At 37.3% G+C, this 25,738-nt stretch overlaps 1 long non-coding RNA gene and 1 pseudogene across 3 annotated transcripts in view; one reads left to right on the top strand and one right to left on the bottom strand.

Annotated features, from left to right (window-relative positions):
• Nucleotides 1–25,738, bottom strand: part of LOC110223078 (uncharacterized) — a 31,831-nt gene that overhangs the window by 5,210 nt on the left and 883 nt on the right. Inside the window, exon 2 of the long non-coding RNA XR_002328582.2 lies at nucleotides 5,306–5,478. This is a non-coding gene — a long non-coding RNA (uncharacterized LOC110223078). The remainder of the gene's footprint in view (nucleotides 1–5,305; nucleotides 5,479–25,738) is intronic.
• LOC110223076 (casein kinase I pseudogene) overlaps nucleotides 11,746–25,738 on the top strand; it is a 23,923-nt pseudogene continuing 9,930 nt past the window's right edge. Inside the window, exons 1-2 of one of the 2 annotated variants that reach the window (XR_013483950.1) lie at nucleotides 11,746–11,822; nucleotides 17,489–17,541. The product of XR_013483950.1 is annotated as a casein kinase I pseudogene, transcript variant X2 (transcript). Of the gene's footprint in view, nucleotides 11,823–17,488; nucleotides 17,542–18,481; nucleotides 18,571–25,738 lie in introns of those variants that run through there. The other variant, XR_013483949.1, reaches the window with a different exon arrangement.

The following is a 25,738-nucleotide window of genomic DNA, read 5'->3' as shown; positions in this document are numbered from 1 at the left end:
GTTTGGGGAAGACACTGCAGCATGGTTAGATGAGCTATGAGTTAGCCCAACAATTCTTAATTTTAATGTGGAAATATTTCAGAAAAGTGATGAAACCACACTATTTTATTTGGCAATCTACTGCAGAGGACTTTTCCCAAAGAAATAAAAGACAGAAGAAAAGGAAAATTAAAATATTAATAGCAACACTTTTTGTGCTGTCAAAGGTCTAGAAACAAGGTGAATGCCCATCAATTAAGAAATACTTGAGGAAAAAAAATCTATGGTGAATCAATGTAGTGGAATATTATTGTGCAATAAGAAATGCCAAATAAGAAAATTCTGAGAAACAAGGAAGATTCACACAAATTGATACAGAATGAATTCATTTGAACCAAGAAAAAATATATACACTATGATTATAAAAGGACAAATCAAAAGACCACTAGGGGGAAGTTAAATTCTGAGTAATGGAAAAATCAGGGAAGTTACTGGAGGAGAGATAATGAAATGTACATGTTGTATACATTGTCAGATAAGGTCCCTACATCAAATCTTTTTGCTTAATCATTTCTCACGTGGTGGGGTTCATTACAGAGTAGGGCAAGGAAGAACATATGTCTGATGTAAAGACAAAAGACATCTATACACATCGATTTTGTATATATGCATGTTTGTATGTGTGTGTATATATATATATATGTATATATATGTATGCATGCGTAGTATGTGTTATCAAAATCTCTAATCATATATTTAAACTAGTATACTTCATGTTGCATAGTATTTCACAAATGATTTTATTATTTCAAATTAATTGATAAACACAGACTGATAAAGTTCACATAGAAAAACAAAAGGTCTAGAATCTCAAAGAAAATAATGATAGAGAAAAGTATTGTTGAGGTCTGGTCTTTTGCTTTTCCTAATGATTCTCTTGAGATTATAGAATTTAAAAAAAAAACTTGTTATTTTATGAGATTTACTCATTGTGATTAGAATTCTTTTGGACTAGATGTTATTTCATTAGTACAGGGACTTCTTAGTGAGATAACCACCTCTTATCAATGAAGATTGGTCCCTGTTGTGCAGTCTGTGTTTTCAGAGAGTGATCTAGGGATGCTTAGAGGATTAGTGATGTACTCGGGGTCAGGGAAAATCAGAATGTGCAAGGTCTTCCTGACTGTCACCAAAGCCAACTCCTAATTTACTCCCCAGGGCTGCCTCTGATTTCATATATTGCTTCCTTCTCTGGTATGAAAATCAAATTTAATTCAAATTATCAAAATAGGTCAAAAAGGGAAAGTTTTAGATGTAGTGTTCAATTCTATTTCTTTTTTCGTAGTTTTGCATTAATTAGATAGACCTATAATTCTTTCAATCTTTCCTCTGTTCAGTTTGGGGATAAAAAACTATGTTTGCATCATAAACTGAATTGGCTAACTTTCCATCTTTCCCATTAAGAAAACATTCCCATTTAAAAACAATCCATATTGTGTATGAACTAATATTTTAAAGTCTGATAAAATTATGTAGCTCATAAGCCAATCTGATCTTGGACCCTTTTTACAGAGTAGCTCTTTAAGGACATGTCTGATTTCTCCTTCTGAGATTGCTCAATTTAAGTGATTTATTTCTTCATGTCTTGCTGTATTTGATATTTTTGTAAATCATAATCCTTTTTTGTACTCTATGAAAATAATGTTATTTTTCATCTTAGGCTCTTACATTGATCTCCCATTTTGCATGCCTAATATCTTCGGATTTCTTTCCCTCCCCACCTTTTTTTTTTTAAAGTAAATTTGAAAATAATTTACCAAATTAATGTTTATTTTTATATTGATGTTTGGGGAAAATGGCTCATGATATTTTCATTTTTATTATTATTTTAATCATATTAATTTCTATTCTTATGAAGTTTATTCACCTTTCTCTGTTTTCTTTTTTTTCCATTTTTTTAAATTGCTTTGTATAACCACTCATTTGAGAGCAACTCTTAGAAAATCTTCAACAGAATGTGTTTCCATTTGCATTACTCACAGTATTTTATCCATTCCAGTTGTATAACATTTTATTTTATCTTAATTGACCTTTACCATCCTTGTTTCCTTCCTTCGGTATTAATATGGAAGAAATAAATATCTGCATCAATAACGCTTCATTTATATTACTCACTGAGTGCTTTTCTGCTCTGCTCCTTGCTAGAAGATGCTAGACATGAGCCAAAACTAAGCCTTCAACAATTTTTCTTCAAGGCACAGGGGTGGAGGTCAGGCCCCGTGAGGACTGAACCCAGTCCCTCCCTTCCTCTATTCCTTCCTTCCTTTTTTTTTTCCTTCTTCCTTCATAATATTATTTATCATGTATGTGTTTTAGCCTTTTTTCTTTACTTTGATTTTTCTAATATTTTTGGAGTAAGAATGGAAGGATTCTGGAACCCTTACAATGTCTCACTCTGTCATGTTAACTGAGAATTCCCCTATATCTTTTTTTTTTAACCAAGACTAACCAGTATTACTACTGTTTATATAGTTTATAATTCAAAAGAATAGAAATGATCTGAAAACATTTCAGATTATAGGATCATATACTTAGAGCTAAAAAGGACCTTAGAGGTCACTAAGTCCAACTGCCTTATTTTGTAAATGACAAAGAACAAAAAAGGCCACGTGAAATGACCCAAGTGACACTGTGGTAAGTGTCTGAGGCAGTATTCAAACTCAGATCTCCCAAACTTGAGGTCTAACACTCTCTTCATTCTACCACCTGTCTTTTATAAAAACCCTTTCTTCATCAAGTAGAAGCGATTCAATCATTAACAATGTTCACTTGTCATTAGGGCCCCTTATCCAATTTTTTTTTCCTTTACAGTTGTTTCTTCTCATGTAGAAACAAACTGTTGATCTATCTGGGCATGTTTCCGTGAAAATTTGCTTATGCAAAATGATTTAAGGGTAAATAATGTGAGTAAGAATCCGCCATAAGCAATACGTGGTGGTGGCATAAAATACATGGATTGAGTATAATTTGTCTTTGACATAGCATCTGTTGGGTCTTGTGTATCCAAAAGCATATGATCTGCATACTTATTCGGGACGATTTACACACCATTGCCATCTGCCCTGTCAGAGTAACTCAGGATAGAAAGCCTGGGATTGCATATTTCTTTCTCAAATTTTATACTTCAAAACCCCACAGATAATTGCACACCTGCAACAATACCACCAAATCTTCGTTCTCAAATATTAATATGCTCACAGAGCTGTTGGGTTTCTTTCATCCTAGAATAAGAGCTTTCTTTTTCCAACATGTCTATTTAGAGTTCTTTAAGGGGAACCAGTCATGGATAACAGGTTTGTTTCTGTGTTAGAAACTCTTTATCCAACATACATCTGAGGAGGCTATTCTAATCAATCCCCAACCCTGTTCAGCCATACTTTGTCTAGCATGGTTCATGATCTGTCAGAGAGCATTTTTGTGGCACCCCAGATAAACATGGCAGGTCACCTTCCATTGATTTATTATTTTATTAGGAATTAAAATCATTACCATGGAAGAGTGCTTGCCAGGTTATCTTGATAAATCAAGTTTTAACTTAGCTGGAGGCCATCACCTGCCTGCTTCCTAATACAGTCTAACCTTTTCATTCTTCACTTGCTCTCTTTCTTTTCCACTTAGTCCTTTAGGTCTGAGGCTTTTTTGTTTTCCCTATAGTCCCTATACATTTTCCTTTTCTCTCATTTCTCTAACTCTACCTTGGTTATTTATTCAATTGCACATTTAAGTCTTTTTAGGCTTGTTTGCTTCGTTTTAAAGTAAATACAAAGAGGTCTAGAAAATGTTGAGATATGCCATACAGTGTGTGTGTGTATACATATGTATGTATATGTATGTATGTATATGTATGTATGTATATGTATGTATGTATGTGTGTGTATATATATTATTATGCCTATATTTGAAATATATAGGCTTTCTATACAATTTTAAAATATTCTCCATCCAGGATGTTCATTTTTATTTTCTTTTATCCATATTTATTTTAGTTTTGTGTATCTCATTGGCCTTATAATCTTTTTGAAGGCTACCTAACCAGATCCTAGTGAAGTCCTTAGAACCTCCTACATAAAACATATGGGAAATCCATCAGTGGTGGTTGAGAATAAGTATAGCTCTGCTTTTTAAAGGTATTTTTCCACTTGCATATATGTCATTCAGTTCTCAAATACAGTAATATCTCTATTAACAGAGTGTATATTCCATAGAAATAAAACAGGAGACATCATAACATAAGATAATGGAAATGCTCTGAAAGTAACATAGAATCATGGTCTATTCAACTGGAAGTGTTTGGAACGAAAAGAAGCAACAGGATACAGATAGAAAAGGCCTAGTATGAGCTCTGAAAGAGAAAGGACACAGAAAGGGAATCCTTATTGTAGTTTTTCATACTGTTTCCGTCTGCACACCCTACAACCCAGCTGCATAGCCTTCCTGAACTTTCTCACATATGACCCTCCATTTCCTGCCTCCATGTTATCACACTGGTTGTCCCCATTCCTAGAATGTTCTATGTTCTCAGTTTCACCTCCTAGGATCCTTGGCTTTCTGGAAGCGTGAGCTAAAGTCCTACTTTTATTTTCAGGAAGCCTGTTCTAGTTCTCCTCAATCTTGGGGCCTTCCCTCAGGACAAACTCTAAATATATGCGTGTGTATATGTATATGTATATGTATATGTATATGTATATGTATATGTATATGTATATGTGTGTATATGTATATGTGTGTATATGTATATGTGTGTATATGTATATGTGTGTATATGTATATGTGTGTATATGTATATGTGTGTATATGTATATGTGTGTATATGTATATGTATATGTATGTATATGTATATGTATATGTATATGTATATGTATATGTATATGTATATGTATATGTATATGTATATGTATATGTATATGTATATGTATATGTATATGTATATGTATATGTATATACATGCATGTATATGTGAGTATGTATGTATGGATATGTGTATATACACATATATGCATGTGAATATACATTTTATAACGTACATATATTTACATGTATTTGTATATATGGAGTGTAGAGTGTGTTCAGAGAAGACCAGCACCTCTGGTGTGAGGGCTGTTGAGCCTTTTTCAGGGCTGCTTTCCACCTTTGGTGTTCATTTAATTTATCCAACTCTCACCTGTGGCTCCAAGAAACTATAGCATGAAATGTTTGTAGATAAAATCGAGACCTTTGATAGTGTCGGTCACCAGGGCTTGTAGAAAATTATGTCAAATTTGGTTACCTGCAAATCTTCTCCAAGTATTGTATGCCAATTTCATGATGGCATGCTTCCCCCGATTTTGGATAACGGATGATGCTCTCACATTTTCCCAATCGCCAATGGAGTGAAGCAGGGCCATGTGTTTGGTCCCATATCTGTTAGCATGATTTTTTCCCAGCAATGTTGTCAGATTCCTTCATAGAGCATGAAAATGACATCAAGGTCAGCAACTGCATTAATGGTAAAATAATTTAACTTGAAAAGTCTATAAGCCAAAACAAAAGTGGAGGGAGAGTTGATGCATGATTTTTGTTCACAGATGATTGTGCACTCAATGCAGCCACTGAAGCTGAGATGTAACAAAGTATGGATTGATGCTTTGCTGTTTGTGCTAATTTTGGCCCAAAAATTAACACCAAGAAAACAGAGATTCTCCACCAGCCAGCACCACTCCATCCATAAGTGGCACCAGCAGTATATACTTTTCAGGGATGTACACATAGATGATGAGGTTGGTGCATGCACTGCCAGAACTAGCTCAGTATTTGGGAGGCCCCAAAGGAAAGTGTGAGAGGAAAGAGATATTTGAAGGTCTACAGAGCTGTTGGGCCAACCTCATTGTTGTATGCCTGTGAAAAACTTGAACCACGCCATGCCAAGAAAGTGAGTGGCTTCCATTTGAATTGTCTTAGGAAGATTCTGAAGATCACCCAGCAGGAGAAGATGCCAGACAATGAGGTCCTTTCTCAAGCTACACTGCCAAGCATTCAAACTCTATTCACTCAGAGACAAGTCGCAGATTAAGAGTAGAGAAGGGTACTTCCTATTTTTTTGATATACCAAGCACAAATAAATCTGAGATTCTAATATCAAATAGCCTATTGTTTTGTATATGTGTATATATAAAATATGTACGTATATGCATACATATGGACTTTTGTGTGTACATATATGTACACATATGTATACACATATATACATACACATACACACATATAGTTTTATGGCATCACAAAAGTGAAGCCTGGATTAATATGTAAATGCTGGGACATGATTTTACTTCAGGGAAAACCTTATGGAATGTTACTAAATTTCCTTACTTCATAAAAATAAAACTACAACAAGGCTTTTTCATTTTTCTAGTAATAATTTTTTTTTAGCACATAACTCATAACACCCCTCTCCTACACAAACCATAGGATTTTACATTTTTTCACCAGGAAAGCACAGGCCTGGTACTTCCAAAAAAGAAAAAAAAAGGAATGAGGAGTATGTGTTTAAAAATTCAATTTCAATTCAACAAACATATATAAGTGTCTATAGAGCACTGTCAGAAATTGTGAGAAGTACAAAGTTTAATGATGACATGGTCCCTGCCCTCACAAAAGTTAAAGGTTAATGTCCATGGGAATGATGTCCAAGTAAATAAACTGAGGTGTCCAAAAGTGCAGTAGGTTAGGTTAAAAAAAAGAAATTAGGTGGACCCCCAAAATATCCAATATTGTTTAGGGATAATATAAAATATAGCACTGGTTTCTGTCTGTCACACACACACACACACACACACACACACACACACACCCCATGTCACAGACATTTTGTCTCTGGGGATTCTCTATTCATATATGATTCACAGGCACACATTTCTATGGCTGTATTTATTAATTATAGAAAAATAAAACTGCAAAGAAATTGTCACACTATTAAAGAGTGCTTTGCCTAACTGCCTCCAAAACTCTTCCAGCTTACCCTCCCTCTTCTCCGAGGTGTCCGTGGAATTGCCTTTTGTATGTCATGGAAGGTATTAAGGAAGGGTTTGTGTTCTGTCAGGGGCTCCCTTTAAGGAAAGGGATTCTAAGCAATGAAAGCAGAGAAAACATAGGGAAAAGTTCTAAAAATTTGGAATGGTTTCCTGCCTTCTCACTAACCACTGTGTATTTTAGAAACCATATTAAATTTCGGTCCAGTCTAGACTCAGCTTTCTGCTCTCTGATTCCCAACTGGCAGCTTTATCTCCCCAGCCAAACCTAAATGGGTGTTGCTGCTCCCTGTATACTGATAGATGATGATGATGATGATGATGATGATGATGTTATCAATAAACAGCAGAAGTCTGAAACTTCCCTGCTGCTAGCCCACCTGGCCATAAGGAGCAATGACAAACCTTGATGAGGTCAAAGAAAAATTGTATAAAGACATGGATATCTTCATTATCAATGTGCCAGAAAAGGACAAGCTTATAATTCTGGGTGACAACATCAGAATAACCATAGACTATCTGACATGGCATGGAGTCACTGGGAAGAATGGAGTCAGAAATAGCAACAGCAGTTGTCACTTACTACTGAAGACTTGTGCATCTCATGACCATCACTAACATTGTCTTCCGTTTACCTAAACACAAGGTTGTTTGTCCTTTGATTTTTCTGAGGACCAGTGGCATCATGGGTGATATCTTGACTTGTGTGTGAATTGGATTTAGGAGAGGCAGAGTTGCAAAAATTGTCAGCCTTACTTTCTCTTCCTGAGTCATTGAAATCCAGCAGTAAGACAAAAGTCAGGACAGCTAGCCCTGGCCCAGGATGCAGTGAATGACCTCGGAATCCTTGATGTCTGACCAAGCTCTAAGCACTCCACGTTGCCTGCTTCAGTCACCTTCATAGCCATTGGAATAAATTGTTCTTATCCACTCATTCTGCAAGGGAAAGCCAGTTTCATGACCTCATGCTTGGATGGGTTCTAGAAAATGGATGAGGCTCTTGCACTTTCTCGGTCAGCAGTGGAGTAAGACAAGGCTGTGCACTTCTCTCGTGCTTTTTATCATGACGTTTTCAGTGATGTTGTCAGACACCTTCACTGAGGGCAAAAACAACATCAAGGTCAGCTTCCACACTGATGGTATATTATTTAACTTTAATCCTGGCTTGTAGCCTTTTCAAGTGGAGAGAGAGTTGTGTGCCTGTGAAACCTGGACAGAGTGACAGCACCACACCAGGAAACTGAGTCACTTCCATTTGGATTATTTTAGGAAGAATCTGAAGATCACCTGACAAAACAAAGTGCCAGATACTGAAATCCTTTCTTGAATTGAACTGTCAAGCATTCAGACTCTACTGCAGAAAGTGCAACTCTCATGGGCTGGCCACATTGTTTGAATGCCAAACATACATTTGCCTAAGACTATATTACAGAGATCTCACACAAGGGAGGTCAGAAGAATCAATACAAGAACACTCTCATGGTCTCTCTAAAGAACTTTGGTTTCAATTGTGAGACGTGGGAGATACTAGCATAAAAAAAAAAAGAACAAAGAACAAAAAACATCCAGCATGGCTTGCCCACAACAAAGAAGGCGCCATGCTCTACGTGCCAAGAATGGTGAAGAGTCCATGCTTCATGAGAATCATCTGAAGGACCTGGGTATGCTTAACCTGGAGAAAAGAATACTCAGAAGGAATATGATGGCTCTTTTTAAGTTTTTGAACAGTTGTCATTTGGAAGAAGGATTATGCTTTCTCTGTTTGGCTCCAGAGGGTAGAACCAGGGGCAATGGGTAGAAATTTCTAAAAGGAAACTTTAGAAAACAGAGCTGTCAAAAAATTGAATGAACTGCCTAGAGAGAGAAATGATGACCTCTCTTTTCTTGGAGGTTCTCAAGCAGAGGCTGGACAACCTCTTAGGTATGTGGCGTTGTGGATTCCTTCTTATCTGGGTTGGAGAAGTAAGAGGATACACAGATCCTTCCTAATGCAAATCTATGATTTTTTGATCCTGTAATTCTGTTTTTCTTACTATGCAATTTCATTGAATACCTTCATGTGAAGGTAATTGTGTCCTCTGGCTAAGTTATAAAGAAGATCACATAAGCAGTGACTGTGACTTATGGCTTTGAAGGGATGGACACCCACAGAGTGAACAATGGATGGTTTTGTTCTATGAATTGGAGTATGTCCCTGGGTGCCATGTATTAATGTATTAATTCTCCTATTGAATAGTTATGACACAACAGAAAAGTTGTAAAAAAGAGGGAGAGAAATTAGGGAGTGTAGATATGACTTTTTATATTCTATATTTTCAGAATTTTAGAGAATTAAAGTCCCAACATGGAAAAGGTACCAAAATTAAAATGTATGTCTTGATCTACTAATTCATCTTCTGCTAACAATCTCTCTTATTTTCTATGTGGCAAGAATATTAAAAAAAAAACCTCCCCTAAATCATATAATGTTTATTAAGTTTAAAGACAGGGAGCTAAATGTCCCTGTATATCAGATTGCATATCATGTTGAGGAGAGGGGAGGGGAAGAAGAGAGAAAAAAAATGGAACTCAAAATCTTACAAAAGTGGATGTTGAAAATTATCTTCACATGTAATTGGAAAAAAACAAATACTATTAAGTGTAAATAAATAAATAAATATCCCTGTGGGCTATCTGGAAACATAAGTCACTGGGTTTAGGTAGGCTTGAATTAAGCTTGCTTTTTCCTGGGCAGCCTGTTGCATCCAGTTGTCAGTACTGGCATCAAGAAGGAACTGACACTGTTAATGCCTTTCTGATTTTCCCAATCATAAAAGATAGAAGATGATAACTCCTGCATTGTCACCTTCCTGCTGGCATCTGGAGCAGCAATGGATTGCTTTATGATGATTTCTTCCTGTGGGCATTGTTATCATCTTCTCCTCCTTCTCCTCACTTCAGTTTGTTTCTTTAGCAAGAGGAATGACTGAAACAGGCTTTTCTACACCCTCCTTTTATGTGCCATCACAAATAAGGAGGGCACATGTTTGCCAATTTCTATTGATTCTGCTTTTAGTTTTTTCTCCTTTCTGTGGTAAGACTGAATCTGAAAATCTCTAGCTAAATATAAGGCAAATAATTAAAAGTTTATTTAGTGCTGACAGTATAGAGACATACATATATATTGTACTATATACATATATATATACATATATATACATATATATGTATATATATGTGTGTGTGTATATATATATATATATACATATATATATATACGTATATATATATGTATATATATATACATATACATATATATATACATATATATATACATATATATATACATATATATATACATATATATATATATATATATATATATATATATATATATATATATAATATAATATATATATATAAAAATTATTTGCTGTTTTCCACATTAGAATAAAAGCTTTTTGAGGGGAAGAAAAATGTTTTTTGCCTTTTTGCTTTAAAATCTAGCCCTTAGCACTGTACTAGGCATAAAATAAGTACTTAATAAATACTAGTTGATTGACAGTTTGACTAATTGTTCACCATGCACACGGTTTCTTATTAGATGCTTAAAAAAACACACACACAAAAAATAACTAAGACACAGTCACTACCCTCAGGGTGTTTGGAGGCTAGTAGGAGAAGTGAGACAAATGCACAATCATAAGGTGGAAAAAAGCATTATAAGATTACTATACACAAAATTCTAGGAAACTTTGTTAGAGAGGATCATTTTGAAAATCAGGAATTGGAGAACATTTTATGGGTGAGGTGTCATTTGGGACAGGTTATATTTCAGTAGATGGAGGACTACTAAGAGATAAAATCTCAAAGCAATGGGAATAGGAAGAGTTGAGACAAATGTGGAAAAAAAACAAACCCAACATGTATTTGCCTGGTTTCACTTGCTGTTTTCACTGTCCTACTGTCCAGTTGAGATGTCTTGGGCAAATGGGGTGGGCCTGAGGAAAGGCATGAATGAGAAAGATGAGAAGCTCAGTCTCAGGTTAGGTGCCCTGATAACGAGTTGCAGACAGCCTTGAGTGAATGCAATAATCTCTCCCCAGGTGTTTGAGAGAAGTGGAGAGGCTCTAGGGCTCCCAAACAAATGGAGAATGTGCAATTTACTATTCATTCTTACTTTTTTCTTTATTACTCCCCTTGAGATTCTAGACCTTTTATTCTTCTAGATGAAATTTATTATTTTGTCCTTGTGAGAAATCTAATTTTTTTTTTTCTGGTATTATGTTTGTAATTATTCCTGGATCATTTTTTTTTCCTCCTGGAACTTTACACTATAATTCTCTCAACACATAGAATTCATTTAATTAAGGCATTTATTGCATTTGGAAATTTCTGCCAGTTTCTTCATTAGTGATGCCTGGTGAATTTTACCCTTTCCATGAATACACACACGCTTTGCTGTTTCTTCTAGACACTTCATCTCTGCAGTTACTTGAGTTAATGTCATCCCAATCCCTTAGCCCACATTCCAGGACAGAAATGAACACTGTTAGCAAAGCTTCACAGCTCTCAATCTTCTGTCTGGAGCTGGGCAGGGGGCAAACCCTACTGATACAGCTTCTGGGTCCTTCTTCATTTATGACATCCTAGATGGATTGTGTGCTCATCTAGACATTCATGGCTGAAACACTTTCCTCTCACTCCCGCCTCAGAGCAAGGACGGGAACAAAACCAGGAGATGGAGGCCTCATTCTTAATCTCTTGCCACTGGCTCATAATTGAGCCAGTGTACTTTGGGTCAGTAATATGGTTCTTAGTTGTTTTGTTTTGTTTTGTTTTTTCTAATGTGTATGAGTATTGCCTTCACGGAAACACTTTTTGATCATCTTTTTTTTTGTTTTGTTTTGTATGACACTGATGTTCTTCTGGTACTTGTGGAAGAAATTGGGTTTATCTGTAAACTTTTGGGTCAAAATTTTAGCCAGAAGTCTTGACAGTAACATCTGCAAGTTCTTTTCCTTTCCTTTTGGTGGAGAATAACCCAATAGCAATGAAAGTTGTGGGTGCATGCAAGTGTGTGTGTGTGTGTGTGTGTGTGTGTTTGGGGGGGATGGCCAAGAAAACCTATAGCTAAAAAATAAAAATAAGAGAGAGAGAGAGAAACATTAAACCCTTACTAGAAACAACAGGACACAGATCATCAGTTCATGACACCTGCTTTTTGCAATAGAAACCAAGAGGAGGAATGGTGCTTAAAAGATATAGTAAGAGGGACCTGAAACCACAGGGCACCCTTACAACCCAAAGTAGCAAGGTCCCACTGGGGATCTAATACAAAAGAATGAGTGAGACTTGGAATATCTCAGAGTAGACACTACATACAAATTCCAAATAGTCTATTTTTTTTAAGTCTACTGTTTTTGTTTAGAGGAGGGAACGGGACCCAAGAAAATGAAATGAAAATAAGGAAGTATAGAATAAATTACGAATTCAAAATGGGGGAAAAATTACAAAGTGATCAAAAATGAGATGAAAAATTGAAACTACAGCAAAAATAAATAAATAAATAAATAAAAGTATGGCAATTAGAAAGAGTTCTGAGAGGATAGAGTTTTTCTGGCTATCCTGAAACAATAGTCTTTGAGAAGAGGCTCCTTGCCAAGTGAAAGCCTTATGGGTAGTCTAAGGGGTAGATAAGAAGCACAAACTCCCTAGTTTATATGTTAAAGAATCACGACATCCCCAACTGATAAATGGTCAAAAGATTTGAATAGGCAGTTTTCCAATGAGGAAATCAAAACAATTTATAGTCATATGAAAAAAAGCTCCAAATCATTATTGATTAGGGAAATGCAAATTGAAACAACCTTGAGACATCATTTTATACCTATAATATGACTAAAATGATTAAAGGGGAAAGTGACAAATATTGGAGGGGATATGGAAAAATTGGGACATTAATTCACTGTTGATGGAACTGTGAGCTGATCCAACCATTTCAGAGAACAATCTGGAATTATACCCAAAGAGTTATTAAACTACCTATACCCTTTGACCCCCACCCCTAGGTCTGTTTCCAAAGATGATTAGGGGAAAAGGAAGAGAACCTATATGTTCTCAATGGTTATAGCAGCTCTTTGTGGTGGCAAAGAACTGGGAATTGCTGAGATGTCTCTCAATTGGAGAATGGCTGAACAAGTTGTGGTATGATTGTGATGGAATACTACTGTGCTATAAGAAATGATGAGCTAGCTGATCTTAGAAAAACATGAAATAACATACACACTCAGTTGGGTATGGAAATCTGTCTTACCCTACAGGAAAATAGGGGGGAAAGGGTACAAGAGAGCAGGGGGATGACAGAGAGGAGGGCAGATTGGGAAAGGGGTAATCAGAAGCAAATACTTCTGGGGAGGGACAGGGTCAAAAGAAAGAACAGAGTAAATGGAGGGGCAAGATAGGATTAAGGGAAATAGAGTTAGTTTTTTACAACATGTCTACAATGGAACTGTTTTGCATAATTGCACATGTATGGCCTGTATAGAGTTGCTTGGCTTTTCAATGAGGGTGGGTGGAGAGGGAGGAAGGGAGAAAATTTGGAACCCAGAGTTTTAAAAACACATGTTTAAAAAAAAAAGTTTTCACATGCAACTGGGAAATAAGAAATACAGGAAATGGGGTACAAAAATCTATCCTGCCCTACAGGAAAATAGAAGGGAAAAGGGATAAGAGAAGGGGGTAGAGATAGAAGGGAGGGCAGACTAGGGGAAGGGGTATTCAGAATGCATGTCATCTTGTGGTGAGGGGAGAGGTGAGATGGGGTGAAAATTCGGAATTTCAGAATCTTGTAGAAGTAAATGTTGAAAACTAGAAATAAATAAATTTATATTTAAAAAAAAAACTTGCACAAAGTAATGAAGAGCAAAATGAGCAGAACCAAGAGAACATTTTATCCAGTAACAGCAATATTATTCTAAAAACAACTTTGAGTGAAGTCATTTTGCCTATTATAAATGTACAAATTAAAAAAAAAAGACATATGAAGAAAAGTGCTATGTGCCAGAGAGAGAACTGATAAGTGGAAATATGTATAGAATAATAGAATAATGTACATGTATGTGTTTGTGTGGGTATGTATATATATATATATATATATATATATATATATATATATATATGCATATATGTATGTATATATATATATATATATATATATATATATATAAACACGTATACCTATGTGTGTTAGTGATAGCCATCTCTAGAGTAAGGAGGAAAGAAAAAAAGGGAAAAATAAATTTACATGATAATTATATATTTAAAAGGAAGAGCAAGTTGTACAGAATAGATTTGCATGTGCAGTCATCTTTTTTATTATACTATGTTATGGAAATTCTTGTATTATTCCATAAATTAAAAATAAAATAATGTGGTCCTGAAAATTTTTTTTAAAGAGTCATGACATATGGGTAATCAGATATTATGAATTTTGAGGTAGATAATTCCATATGTAAATTGTTTTGGCTGATAAGATCCATCTACTTACTGGTTTTGTTATTGTTATTCAAATTATCATTCTCTGAGTATTCAGAACCCTTCCCACACCTCAACAGCTAGATGGAACTCTGAAAATAAATTTAGTATTTACTGTGGATTATTCAGGGTTTCTAGGTCCTCAAGTCACCTTCTTTTCCTATGTGCCTGAAGTCAATAAAACTCAGTAATATTTTGGGGTTGGGACCCACAGTTTAAGAAGTGCTGAAGGACTGTGGAGTGGCAAAAGTTTAAGAAGCCCTGGTCTAGCTTCACGTCACAATAAGGCAAGCAGTATATTTCTGTTCAAAAGAAAAACAAATATAATGTTGTCCCCATAGTGTGCTCTAGATAAATTGCTAGTCAAAAGCATTCTAATTATGCAACATGCTTGAGTTTATATAAGCTTCTACGCTCATAAAGTGTGCCATAAAAGAACACGTAGCCATGGGGGATGAAACTGTGATTTCATTGATATAATACCAGGATGAGGAAACTTGTCCCGCCAATGCAGGTAAGAGCTGTACAGAAGGGGCAGCTCCATGTGTGAGCTATCTCCAGTTCAGGCACTGGGAACCTCTTACCACCCATCTATAGTTACTGACAAACACAAATTCATTTCTGTTTTTCTCCACTGTTTAATAGACAATAAATTGAAGTGGCTTAGCAGCATCACAGGACCCTGGAGGGTGAGAGGCCCATAAAAAGGTTCTTCTCTGTCCTCTCTATAGCAAGCTCCCCCTTCCCTCTACTTCTAATTCCTAGGATTCAGCAACTCTGGTTTTCAAGGTGAAAACTCCTTTCTCTTCTTCTCCCACTCTTATTCCCATTAGCCTCTCACTCCTACCAAATCCCTATCCTTCTCTTTCTTCTTCTATTCTAAAATGTTTTCAAGCTTCCACCTTTAAAATCCGACCCTCCCATCTCCTCCAGCTAATTTTCTATATCTTTACATATTTTCAGCAATAAAGTCTTCAGAAAAAAAATGGTGCACACAAATTGTCTTTATTTACTCACCTTCATAATCTGACCCCATTACTTTACTGAATTTTCTCTAGGATTACCAATGAGCTTTTTATTGTTATTGAGATCCTTGATTGACACCTATCTTTTTTGACCTATTGGCAGGTTTTAACACACCGTTGACCTCTCCCCTTTTTTCCTCTCTGCCCCCAATCACAGTTGTTCCTTAAGACTTTGTCCTAGGCCATCTCCTTTCTCTTCACCCTATTTTTTGGTAATCTCCTCAGTGCTTAGGGGTTTCATTCTTCATTCTCAGCAGATAACTCTCTACATTCCAGTCTTTAATTGTATCCCAAGCTCTAGTCCTGTAACATAACTCACTCCCTTCCCCTCTAAGTTTGACCCTCATCTGTACATTGTTATTTGTGTGCCAAGTACTGACATCCTTCTAGCCACTCAGGTTAAAGACCTCACCCCTGCCCTGCCCCATCCAATTATTGAACTAGTCTAATTGATCCCTTCTCTACCAAGTCTGGCTTATGTTTCCTCTTCTAAACATTAACACAAATGGTACTCTCATTCAGGCACAATCATCACTTTCACCTAGAATATTACAGCTATATCCTAATTGGTATCTCTTCTTCTAGTTTTTCTCCTTTCTGATCTGTCCTTCTCAGAGCTACCAAAATCATTTTCCTGAAGCATAAATCTGACGATGTCACTCCTCTGCTCAAGAACCATCAATAACTCCTCATTGCCTCAAGGATAAATACAAAACACTGAAATTTGGCATTTAAAACAGTTTCCCGATCTACTTCTAGTTATATGGACATATTTTATATTACTCTACATAACACACTCTACATTCCAACCCAACTTCCTTGCTCTGCCTCAGACTCTGAAATCTATTGCTATCTGTTTGTACAGGGTATCTGCCCCCTATGTATGTAACGAACTCCCAGCTTTTCATTATTTTTTAGATTTCTTTGGGACTTCACTTAGATGCCATCTAAGACTTAGAAGTCTTTTCTTATTACCTACTTTTTATTCCATCCCACCTCAGAATATCTTGTATTCACTTAATATATGTTGGTGGAATGCAAGTTTCTGGAGGGCAGGAACTATTTCTTTTCTTTTTTGCCTTTTTCTGTCCAATGCCTTGCTTAATCTCTGTTGGACAAATAAACATATCAACCACACCATTTCTTAGGAAGGAGACACAGGAGGGCTTCTAGCCCCTCCTCTCACTAGCAGGTTCCCTTTTGATCTGGTCAGACAGGAATGGAGTCATAATAAAGGGCTAAATAAGCTTACTTTATTCTAGTCTAATCTTCTCAAAGGAAGTTTGCATAATGGGAGCACCAACTTCTATAGCATTCCCTAACAACCCTTCTTGCAGGGACCAGCATAAAGGGGGGGGGCAACTATTCCTCATCTTGATGGGGTCAGTCAAGACAAGCACGACTTGTGCTCACCCCTAAATCCCCTCAGGCCTCAATGGAAGTAAGTTGAGGCAAAAACACAGATTTCCCCTCTCAAGCTGATCAAGGCACTTACAGCACTAAGCCTACACATTCACTCCTATGGGGATTCCCAGTCACTAACCAATGCCTACTTGCTTTATAGGGCAACAGACAAAGAAGGCATATTGCCAGCAATACCCTCACAATTTTGCATCTCTTCATCCCTATAGCTACTGCACAAGCATGGTAGAAACTGTTTTGAACCATAATCCTGAGAACTCATATCTAACACCTGGGAAGTAGAGATTGTTATGATTATGGATCCTAGGAAGAAAACTCTAAGAATGAGTAACAGAAAATCCACTTTACACACACTAAATTCACCTTACTTACAGTCTCTTACATGTAATACATGTTAGGTAAATACATATGGAGTTGTTGAATTGAAATGTTAATTTGTTCTCCCTTTATTAATTTGTTGTTTTCCAAATTGTTATCTTTCAGCTTCATGCTTAAACTGGAAAACAGAGGAGGACATGAGTTTCACATATTTGAGTGTAAGTATAATTTAAGAAGCTGTCCACTACTCTCTGGCCCCTCTGTCTGGCTGAACCCTGGCAAGGTCAAAGGCAGTTGGCTGTCAGCTTTTTTTTCCCCACATTACCTTGTATCTGTGGAAGGAACAGAGGAGTCTATAAGCTGGCTGCTGGTAGGTATCCCTTCAAGGTGAATTCAAACTGAGTTGTATCATTACCTGGGAACACTGGTTAAGGTCAGAAGGCCAAATGAAAGTCTCAAATTCATCCTACAGTTGCCATAGCAGTGTCTGGTACTAGCTTAGCAAAAACAAAAACAAAACAAAACAAGAAAAAAAAGTACAGAAAGTACAAAAGTACAGAAAAAATGAACCCTAGTGTGGTGACAGTACTCACTTAAACTGAGCAGGCTGCTGCTTCCTGAAGGCAGACACTAGTTCAAGGTCAGTGAAAAACAACAGAGATCAGCCAGAGGTAGCCAAGATCAAAGGCAGTGCTCCTGAGGAGTGTCAAACAGCCAGGGCTTCATTCCAGTTATTCAAAATGCTGAGGCATCTGCTGCCTTTTAAGGCAGGGAAGGCAGAATTCTCTCTGCCCTTCATCCTGCCTGATGGCCCTTGCACAGTTAACTGGTTCAATCCATTTCCTTATTTCTTCTGATTGAAAGGTCAAAGCTGACCTTGACCCTAAGTAGTGTCAGGTGATACTAGTTCAGAGTTTTCAATGCTAAACTAAGCAGTTTTCCCTCAACTTGTCTCAGCTGTGTTCCCCCCACCCCCAAATCTTACTTTGGACTCATGTCCCCTACAGTTTATGGTTAGCACAGAGAAGGCACTCTTAGCTAAAGAGGTCCCTGCTCACTCTCACCTAGCTAAGGCTGAAGCAAAGGAGACTCCTCAAGCTGGTCTCCAACTGCCATAGGGTTCCAGTGTTCTAGTTTCACTCTGTTGTTCTACTGCACATGCCTCTGAGGACTCAGTACCCCTTCACTCTTCCTCTTATCTTCTGCTCAAAGTGCATTTGTCAAGATGGAGGGCTTGACAATGACAGGTCAGTCAGTCAGCTGGAATTTGTGTGCTAAACTTTGGGTTTATAAAGAAAGATTAAAAAAAAGGCCCTGCACCCAAGAAGCTCACAATCTAATGAGGGAAGGGGGGATAACATGAACGTAACTAAGAACAAGCAGGATAAATTATAAATGGTCATCTAAGAAGGGCCTAAGATTAAAGAGGACTGGGAAAGGCTTCTGGCAGAAGGTGGGACTTTTTAATGGGCCTTGAAGGATGTCTGGAAGTAGAAATGAGGAGGGAGAGTTTTACGGGAATGGGGGGCAGCTAGTGAAAACAACTCAGTCCCAGAAACAGCGAAGAGGTGGGTGTCATTGGATTTCAGAGTACACAGAGGAGAGTGAGGTATGAAAAGACTGGAAAGGTAGGAAGGAGCCTGGTTATGAAGAGCTTTAAAAGCCAAACAGAAGATCTGGTATTTAATCCTAGAGATAATAGAGAGCCATGGGAGACTATTGGATTGGGGACGGTGAAGAGATCTGGTCTGATTTTCATTTTAGGAAGCTCATTTTTACAGCTGAGTGGAGGACGGACTGGAGTGATGTTTGAGGCAGGAAGAAACACTGGGATTTACGACCTAGTGTGACAATAATGTATACCCTTTTGCATCCCCCAAAAAACATTTTCTACTTTCCTCTGACTTTCTTGTTTGATTCTTCCTTGTTGTTTCTCCTGTCTCAGGGAGATTTAATTTACTCTGCTAGTGAAAAGCCAGAATCATCTCCCAAAGGCAGCACTATGAGTGGGTCTCTCTGCTTCCGTATAAACGTTTAGCGATGCCTTTCATGATTGTTGTGTTTTCATTTGTTATATGATCCTTCCTCATTCAACAATCCCCAAATCTATATTATTCACATTGGATATCGTTTTGTATTGGGCTGCAATGCCGCCATTGTAGTGAATTCCTCCTTCCACTATAAACCAGCACCTTTTCCTAAATGTACGTGGGACTCAGAGGTGAAATGATTCAGGCATGGTCACCTCCAGTGCCTGCCAGAAGTAAGACTGGGACCCAACTCTTCCAGATTCTAAGGATAGGTTTCTAGCCATCACGCCATCATACCTTTGCTTCAGGATTTATGTACATTTTTTTTTCCCTTCTGTACTGTGCTACCTGAGAGATTCCTGAGTCTTTTCTCCTTTTTAGTGTAAGCTATAATAGTCTAAATGTCGGGAACTGAAGAGGTTTTGCCCTTGAACAAGAGACACCTGCCTAAGCATACCATCTCCAAACTGAGACTCACTCATGCTTAACTCCTAATTCCACTTCTGCTATTGACTTTTGGTAAGGCCATGAGTAATTCACTTAACCCCTATTAAATGCTTGATTTCATTTTTTGTAATATGGAAACAGTAATGACAAAACAAAAATATCTACCTCCCAGGGGGCTAGGGAAAAAGGGGCAGGATTGAAAACATTTGTTAATAGATGAGGCCTGTTCTTATTTAATAGACCCCGTTTTTCTGCTGATGGTAGGGGATTAAAAGCATCAAAGATTTAGAGCCAGAAATTGAATGCAGTCCTCTGGAGGATTATTCAACCCAGACAGGTTAAGTGACCAGCTCTGAAGCAAATCTTCCTGACTCCAAATTGTCCTAAAATCCCTAAAATTTGTCCTAAAAAGCCCCTCCCATGGTAAAGATTCTTCAGCAAGGGGGCATCGTGGTCATCAGAAATATTTTAGCACATGTGTGGAGGGTCCATCAGAGAGTAGAGAGTATGAAAGGAGGAAGACCAGTAAAGCTACTGCAATAGGCCAGAGAAGAGGTAATGAGGAAGAGCTGCAGTTAAGCTGCAGTGGTAAAGGAAAAGTTCCTGGAGATGTTGTGGAGTTAGTATGGAGAAAATTTGTCGAATGAATCAATGTGATTTCTTATAAGACTGAGTTAATAGTTTTGCTTGTGCCTTTTATTTTAAAACATCTCAGAAAAGACTCTAAAAGAGTTTTCTTGTCATTATTGTTGTTTTCATTACCATTTAATTGAAAGAAGCTATATCGATTATAAAGTAGCTAGGTGGCTCAGTGGATAGGGTGCTGGGCCTGTAGGCAGGAGAACCTGAGTTCAAATCCAGCCTCAGATACTTACTAGTTGTGTGAGCCTGGGCTCACTTAACCCTGTTTGCCTCATTTCCTCACTGGTAAAATGAGCTGGAAAAGGAAGTGGTAAACCACTCCAGTATCTCTGCCAAGAAACACCACCAAAAAGGGGTCACAAAGAGTTGGACATGACTGAAAACAACTAAACAACAACGCATACATGATGCCCATTTTCCTCCTCTGTGGACCAGAGAGGATTATGGAATTCTTTGTGGTAGATTCTGGCCCCATTTCTGCTTTTCTTCTCCTCCTTCCGGGTTTTATAGGGTCTAGAACACGGGTTGGGAACCTGTGGCCTTGAGGCCACTTGTGGCCCTCTAGGTCCTCAAGTGCAGCCCTTTGACTGAATCCAAACTTTATAGTCAAAGGGCCACACTTGAGGACCTAGGGGGCTGCATGTGGCCTCGAGGCTGCAGGTTCCCCACCCCTGGTCTGGAATAATGGATAAAAAACTTGATTTATACAAGTTCTCTGAAAGCTTATTTGGAGAAGATATTTGACTATCTAGATCCTGCTTATGTCCAAGCCATTCTCCCTCCTTAGTCAAGGGTTTAGTATCTGACTCACTGTCTTCACCCTTCCTGTGTCCTCATATTGAACACTTAAATATATGTATTGATGTCCCCCCCTCATTAAACACCCTTGTCTTCAAGTTCGTCATCATCTTCAACTCCTAAAATCCATGTTTTACTCTACTGCAGCTACCTATGGGGATGGTCAAAGCCTTGTTCCCATGGTTCCCAAGAACCCTTCTTACTCTATGATTCACACCTCTGAAATTCTCCTCTGTGACCATAACTTCCCATCATTCCATCTATCTCACTATTTCACTTCTCCTGAAACTGACTTTGATTCTCGTGGTATTCTCTTGTCAATCCATTTCCCCCTGATTTTTCACTCCATTACCTCTGCCCTCATCTCATTTTTCTAATTTCGAAATCTTAACCTTTTTTGGAAACTAGTTCAACTTTGTGCTATCCTCTATTCCTGAATACTTCTTCATCTTATTCTGTTAGCCTTCATATCTTATTAAACACCAACCATGGATTGAATTCTCTACTCAAGATCACAGAATGACAGGATTTCAGATTTAGAAGGAACCTCAGCAGACAATCGGTCCCGCCCATACCCAAAAAGGACATTCCTATAAGAACACTCAACAAGTATCTCAAACTCTTTTTGAAGAGGAAGAGGAACACTCCCACCTGCATTCTGCTGAATATCACTAAAGTTATTGACACAGAAGATCCTCCTGCTTTAAGATTCACTCTATCCATCTACGTTATCCTGGGAAGATCCTGTTTGCTGTTACTTTCCAAACCCTTTGTCATTCTTCCACATCTGTCAAGGATTTCAGACCCCTTTCTCACTGTCTTTTTTTTCCTTATTCCAACCCCTCCTCTCATAATTGAATACTTCACTATATAACTTGCTAAACTCTGGTTTCTGAGATCAATCTCATTAAGTCTCATGGTATCTAATCTTCATTCCACCAGAGGCACATTTAGAAATGGTCCTACCTTCAATCTCATCATTCCACAACTCTCAAAGCCTGACTATAAGTTCTGAGGATCATTGATCCTGTTTCCTTGTTTACATAAGAAACTTCTTTATTAAACAACTTTTGTTAAAAAATTAAGTATCTATGTTCATGATATAACCAGATCATCAAGAAAATATTCCCCTTAGTGGGAGCACTTTGTTTTTAACTCTTTTATATGGCCAAAATTTAATGTTAATTAATATATACTATTATTTTAAAACTACTTAAAAGTTCTTTGAATTCTTGTGGGTGCTATTGCTTTTTGGAATGAAGTTTATGTTATCATCTTATTAAAGCACTACAGTAATTTCTAAAATGAAATTATGTTGGAGATTGTTGCAGTAGGATTATTGTTTTGGATAGAACTGGAAGGGACCTCAGAGATCATCTAGTCTAAAAACCTAATTTTAGAGATGAGGAAATTAAGGGCTACCTCTTTGCATGAGATAGAGGTAAAGGAGGAAGTTATAGAAGGCATCTTAGTGGTATGAGATAAAGAAGAGGGCAAAAGAGGGAACTCAGAAAATGGCCTCTTTTTTTCTGTAAAATATGAGGCAAAATTCTCAGCAGAGAGAGTGAAGGAAGAGAGAGCCATCAGAAGCTTGAGAAAGGATGTAAAGGTTTGGAGGACCAAATGTGAAGAGTGGGAGAGTGAGTTGATAAGACAGCTGTCAAAGGATCACCTAGCAGCCTGAAGGCCTAGTCAAAGTTGTATAACATATATTTGGAGTGGACCCAGTTAGCATGGCTGAATGATTTTTCTCTACCTTCATTCAGCAGAACATTTATAGGAGTGAAGGCAGCAAAGCTATAGCTTTGCTGGGCCTGAAGGAAAGGGATTTGAAACCTAGCTAGATCCAGTTCCATCCTTAGATGCTACTCAGAGCAGGGACTGGAAGCTGGTGAACCATAAATCACCTATCATGGGAGATGTCTCAAGCAGATTTGCAGCCAAGCTTTGAGGGTGTATCTTCCATCAAATGAGAATCAGAGTGTGAATGATAGAGAAATACAACGAAAAAGTATGAAACTTCAAATATTTCAAGAAAAAAATCAATAATACTCATTATCACAACAGAGATCTTAAATCACCCAATCTAAGAAAATAAAATTGAATTAGTTATCAATATATAACCAGAAGAAAGGGGAAAATGGTAAAGATGAATATATAGCAGGATTCTATAAAAATTTTAAGGAAAAATTAATGCCTGCACTAAGTAAATTACGCTCTGAATTGAGTAATAAAGCACATTAATAAAATATTTTATAAGGAATATCTAAAGCAAAGAAAGAGAACTACAAGTCAAAATTAACAATGCAAATTAATTAAAAATTTTAAATGAAATTCTGGCTAAAATAATAAAGATACACAATTTGTATACTTTGATCACAAATTGTATAATGTAAGAAGTATTCAACATTAGAAATTCAATTACTGTTACTATGTTAGTTAACAACAACAACAACAAAATTTTAAAAAATTTTGTTCTGTCAGGGGATATAGAAAAAGACCCTAGATGAAGTACAAAACTTATTCATACTAAAATCCTCACAAAGGATGTGTATAGAAATACATTTATGAAATAGTATTTAAAAAAATCTAGTAAAACCATAAGCTAGAATTTTGTGGATTAGAAAAACACCAGACTCTTTCCCAATAAATATGAGCAAAGCAATGGTATTTCCTCCTCCTACTGGTATTTGCCATGGCTCTAAAGGTGCTAGCACTAGCAATAAGACAAAAAAGAAAATGAAAGCGTAAAGATACAAAAAGATGAAATAAAACTATCCCTCTTTGCTGAAGACATGGTTAACTTAGAAAACCCTAGGGAATCAGTAATGAAAGTCATAGAGTTAATAGCTTCAGTAATATAGCAGGATACAAAAATCAAGCCATAAATCAACAGCATTTTATTATAGCATAATGGTAAGGGTTGATCAATTACCACAGCCCAAATAAAATAAGTGATAATACCTTAAATCTTATAAGAACATATTCAGTTTGTCTACCAGGTATAAACATGTCCCCAGCATGAAAGAAATTATGTTTGGATTGGCTGAGGGATTTGGTCATGCCTTCTGAAACACGTATAAAACCACAGTGCTAGTCGGAACTACAGTGTCGGGCTAGTAGACAGCATTCCAGCCAAATCTCTGAGAATGAACTGGTTGGGGGAGAAGACAGAGGAAAGGACTTTGTCTCTGCTTAGGCCTTCCTCAGTCCCTCTTGACTGGAGGTTGTAGTTGCTCAGTCCTTTCAGTGGACCCTTTGGAACCTCTTTCAGGGTTTTCTGGATAAAGACGCTGGAGTGTTTTGGAATTTTCCATCTTCCTATTGTTGTCCTAGGAGCCTCCCTAGAACAGCTGATGACAGTGTCTTGACCCAAAGACAGACTGAATGAAATGAAGACAGTAGATTGAAAAGTCTACAAAGATAATGGAGGTGAGGAGATGGAAGCTATACCATACCTAATGGGAACAATTAAGTACTGAAGCAAAAGAATTTCATCAATCAATGTACTTGCAACATGTGCCCTAAGTGTGAGCCTATTTTCCTGAACTCTGTATGAAATAGTAGAAGAGTATGTTGCAGACTTTTAGAGGGATATTTTATACCAACTGTTATTACTATAACACCTCATTAAACACCACTTTTTAAAAAGCTAACATAGGAAATGTGAGTCCCATGGTGTAGTGAAGCCCACCGATGATATGGAGGCTGTTGTATGACTGAATGGGAGGCCAAACAGACATCTTTCATCTCTTCCCCCCCACACACACCCTTTTCCAAGGAAGACTTCTATTTAAGCCTGAAGAAGCAGCAAGAATTTGGGGCCTGAGGTTACAACTTTCCTCAGAGAAAGGGGTAGGTTCTAGGCTACAGGAATATCCATCTTCTCCTTTAAATATTGCTAGTCTGGGACATATGCTTTGGTTCAAGGTAACTTTTAATTACTTTCTCATTTTGGGGGAGAAGAAGGAACCCAAGCTCTAAATCTAAGATTTGACTGCCACCAAATACCAGTTCCATAATGAATACCCACAGGGAATAAGTAAAGAAACACATTTATCCAAATATTAGAAAAAACAGGGATCAAAGAAGGTATATATAGGAGAATGTATACTAACTAGACTATACAGACTGAAGGTGCCCTCCCATTGGGAGTGAGATAACTCAACCAAGATGGTGTCTTAGAGTTCACCCAAGAGTCTTTAGAATAGCAAGATGGATATAGGGATGTAGAGACTGCCTGCTCCTCTCATGTCTTCCCAAGATCTTTTCCTTCACTAACCTGGAGTGGAGCTGGTCTCTTCCTTGTCTCTTGAAGCTGAAAGCTAATTCAACACTCAAAGAGAACTTAAGAGCTTGACTAGTCCCTAAGTGGGGTGGGGGAAGGACTTTGAGAACTGAGGCTCTTGTCTCTCCCCAACTCCACCCCATCCCACACATAGGGCAGAGCCTTAATTTCTCCCAATAAGGAGAAAGTCCCTTACCAATGGGCTTTGAG

Source organism: Phascolarctos cinereus, unplaced genomic scaffold, assembly GCF_003287225.1.
Source record: "Phascolarctos cinereus isolate Bilbo 61053 unplaced genomic scaffold, phaCin_HiC Scaffold_9;HRSCAF=440, whole genome shotgun sequence".
Taxonomy (NCBI): Eukaryota; Metazoa; Chordata; class Mammalia; order Diprotodontia; family Phascolarctidae; genus Phascolarctos; species Phascolarctos cinereus.
The sequence above is the reverse complement of the archived record's forward strand: the minus strand, read 5'-3'. Positions and strand labels throughout refer to the sequence as shown.